Below are 4,035 nucleotides of genomic sequence, written 5' to 3'. Positions count from 1 at the left end.
CCCAAACGTTTGGTATACATATTAGTTCAGAACCTAGCTATGAACCTCAGCTATCATAGCCAGTTGTATCAACTTCAAAACAGTCTGAATGACATTAATGAAGCCTATGGATTGAGTAGAATATATAACTGTGTGCCAAGGACGTAAGTCGTATATACATGTAGTTATTACCATGCATGAGATCCCCACATTGTAGCCTGTACATGTAATATATTCACTGATCATGTACTCTACCTTGGCAAATAAAGGTACAGTTCAGGTCTGTCGTTGAGATAACTTTTCAGTCATATCCAATACCAGGAGTATCAAATTCCAGTCTTTGAATGATGCTGTGTCTGCATGTATGTATTACAATTATACACTTCAACAGTGTTTACCAATCTTGGTCCTGGGACATCAATGGTTTACACATTATAACTAATAGACTAGAAACAGGATTTAACTAGTTAAAGGCTGATTTGTAATTCATATATACAGAAAAACAGTACACTACACTTCCTATGCATCATGTAAATACTCTAAAACCCGGTTCATCTCAATATCTAATGGCCTTCATCTGCATTGATCTGAAACAGGATTGCTGTAGTATTTCATCAAATGAGAAACTTAATTTCAACCAGTAGAGAATGTGAAACGCTTTATTGAAAGTTCATTATCCAGGTGTTAAAAACATGCATTATAAATATTATAATTGTAATATTATGAATACAAGTTCAATCTGTACTACGATGCACATCTGTCGTACGTTATAAAAACAGAGGACGAGAGAGGTGGCGACGAGAGGTGTAAAAGGGAAAGAGGTAAGAACATTGGAGCAGAGAAGGCAGCATAATTGAATCAACACAAATATTCTCTCAGTTCATCATGTAACCGATGTGAAATGGCTATCTAGTTAGCGGTGGTGCGCGCTAATAGCCTTTCGATCGGTGACGTCACTTGCTCTGAGACCTTGAAGTAGTGGTTCCCCTTGCTCTGCAAGGGCCGCTGCTTTTGTGGAGCGATGGGTAACGATGCTTCGTGGGTGACTGTTGTTGACGTGTGCAGAGGGTCCCTGGTTCGCGCCCTGGTTGGGGCGAGGGGACGGACTAAAGTTAAACTGTTACAATCACAATTACATAAGTGTCTCTAGTCGGCCCGAAGGTTATCTTCAGAGCGGGTGAGGTGGCGATGATAGGACTGGGGGTTGGCATCCTCTCTCACATCAAAACATATCTGCAGACGAGAGACAGAAGGATAGAGAGAGAGCATGATTAAGCCTTGTTTTTATTCTAACATTGTTAGTCATCATATTAATCAGAAGAAATGCAAAACTGACCTTGGATCATTAACTCTGGGACTACTGCATCTCTGTCTGTATTTCAATGTAAAGCATCTCTTTAATAATACTTCCTGTATAATTTAAACTGACCTGGGATCATTAACTCTGGGACTACTGCATCTATCTGTATTTCAATGTAAAGCATCTCTTTAATAATACTTCCTGTTGACCTGACCAAGTGACCTCTCACCTCTGATCATGCTGTGCCCTCTATGTAGCCAGTTCAGATGCAGGAGGGGTTCACCGAAACAGCTGATATAACCTAGAGCATTTAGGGAGAAGAGAGAGGGATGAAGTGAAGGAGAGAGACTGTTATTGAGAAAATAAGGTGGTTAAAGACAGTGTTCAACAGGAATCTGTGTGTGGCCTCACCTGGTGTTCACCACACTAAGTGGCTGCAGAGTACTTTATGCTGAAAAACATGAACGGTCACACGAGGACAAACAATATAGTGTAGTTATAGAAATAATGAAGTGTCTTACTATTCTCCATGGTTGGCCATCTTGTCTATTCTTTGAAGGTGGAAGGAGCCACAGTTATACACCTGAGGCTGCTTACTGCACAACACAATATATCAATCAGATTGATACATGAGTGTGTAGGTGTGGGTTATAGGGTGTCTAATTGTTCTACAGTTTTTCAAAATGGGTGACTTAAAAGTAGCCTGTTTTGTTTTTGCAGACATCACACCCTTACCTAAACAGCACCCTCACCTGAGAAGTAGACATCAAAGGGAGAGAAACTGGGAATTGAATAACTGCAGTTCACATAGCTAAGTAAATGGAAGAATACTCTTATTGCAATGTGGATGGCTCTTAAAAGAGCCTTTGATTGTGCATAGTGTAGTCTATGGTGTTGCCAGGGAACAGCACCCTCTTAAAAGAGCCTTTGGTTGTGCATAGTGTAGTCTATGGTGTTGCCAGGGAACAGCACCCTCTTTGAAGAAGTAGGAGGTGAAGATCTCACACACACGGATTGCCTCTCTTGCTGCGTTGTTGGACCCCATCCTTGAAACATCCTGCAGAGCAGCAGACTTCTCCTCTGGGACACGGCGGCGAGCTGCAGATCCCCTCCTGGTCCTCGTGTCCATCCTCATGAAGTTACGCAGGACACAGGTAACCTTCACACACCTGAATTCCTCCAGGAGGCAGTCCCAGATGAGGTGGGTATACATTTGTGGAACGTTCCAACAGGAATCTGTTCCAAAAACATTGTTAAATAACAAGCTTGTCAACAAACAACGCATAAAAAGTTGTATAACGGCAGAATAAGATACTGGGTAGGGAGTGGGACATTTCGTTGAGTTCTTCTATTTGACAGCTAGTTAGCTAGGTGATTTGATCATTCTACTTTGTATGCGTTGTTTTTTGGCATCCTTGTTATTTACGAAGTTTTTGGAACAGATTCTAGTTAGAACGTTCCACAAATGATACCCACCCCATCTGCACCTGCCTCCTGGAGATAGTACGATAGATGGTGATATTTCATTCACCTAGCTAGCTATACAGTATGTGAAGTTGGCTAGCTACCCAACTAGCTAGCTCATTTAAAAACTAATTTAAATTAGCCTGCACTGTAGCTAGTTGGCTAATAATACATCGTTTTTTGTTTGTTTTTTCAAAATGTATTTACTTACGTGAATAGGTTCTCCCAGCCATGTGGACAATTGGAAACCGGGAGTTTTAGAGTATATTACTATTGAACTATGTACCCATTTAATAACCAGACCTTCATACAAACTTGCTATGTTGAATTCTTGACTCACAATCGAACATGCTGCTTTATGCTGCCCACAAGCGAGTCACAGTGTGCGGCCTAAGCGGCCCGCGGTAATATACCGCTATCTAGTGTACATTCACCGTCATGCCGGTGACTAGAAAGTCTCAGTAAATGAAACGTTGTGGTGGACGGAGTCCGCCCCGTTCCGTGTGCGGCTGCGAGGAGCGACTCCCCACCGGGTAAAACTAGACCAGATTAACGGCCTCAGCGAGAAGTCCCAACAGATTTCCCCCCCCAAAAAACGACCTCGTTAAACATTCGCTTTTTTCCGTCTAGACAAGAGAACGATACTTCAGAAGCACAATGGTGAGTATACATTGTCATTTTGGAATTGTGAAACTTGCGACTCAATGAAGACTATATGAAAATGTTTTTATGTAGAATACATTATTGTTTTACGTGTGTTATTCAATTTCTGTTATTATTTTTCATTTAATTTGCAAAAACATAATGCGAAACTACTTCATGTTCTCTCATCGTTTCGAGACTATTGACAATTCAAACTCTTCAAAGATGACATTTTTTTTATTAATCCGTTATTTTACCAGGTAAATTGACTGAGAACACGTTCTCATTTGCAGCAACGACCTGGGGAATAGTTACAGGGGAGAGGAGGGGGATGAATGATCCAATTGTAAACTGGGGATTATTAGGTGACCATGATGGTTTGAGGGCCAGATTGGGAATTTAGCCAGGACACCGGGGTTAACACCCCTACTCTTACGATAAGTGCCATGGGATCTTTAATGACCTCAGAGAGTCAGGACACCCGTTTAACGTCCCATCCAAAAGACAGTGTAACGGATGTGAAATGGGTAGCTAGTTAGCGGGTACGCGCTAGTAGCATTTTTTTATTTTTTTTATTTTACCTTTATTTAACTAGGCAAGTCAGTTAAGAACAAATTCTTATTTTCAATGACGGCGTAGGAACAGTGGGT

The 4,035-nt window shown here is 41.3% G+C and overlaps 1 long non-coding RNA gene across 1 annotated transcript; it reads right to left on the bottom strand.

The window, feature by feature from the left end:
- Positions 1 to 620: 620 nt before the first annotated feature.
- On the bottom strand, positions 621 to 3,280 carry LOC129843061 (uncharacterized). Its single transcript, XR_008757784.1, has 3 exons — positions 2,955 to 3,280; positions 1,509 to 2,515; positions 621 to 1,212 (listed from the first exon to the last, which is right to left on the bottom strand). It is a non-coding gene; the product is annotated as an uncharacterized LOC129843061 (long non-coding RNA).
- Between the last annotated feature and the right edge of the window lie 755 nt (positions 3,281 to 4,035).

This window comes from Salvelinus fontinalis, unplaced genomic scaffold (genome assembly GCF_029448725.1).
Source record: "Salvelinus fontinalis isolate EN_2023a unplaced genomic scaffold, ASM2944872v1 scaffold_0096, whole genome shotgun sequence".
Classification (NCBI taxonomy): Eukaryota; Metazoa; Chordata; class Actinopteri; order Salmoniformes; family Salmonidae; genus Salvelinus; species Salvelinus fontinalis.
The sequence above is the reverse complement of the archived record's forward strand: the minus strand, read 5'-3'. Positions and strand labels throughout refer to the sequence as shown.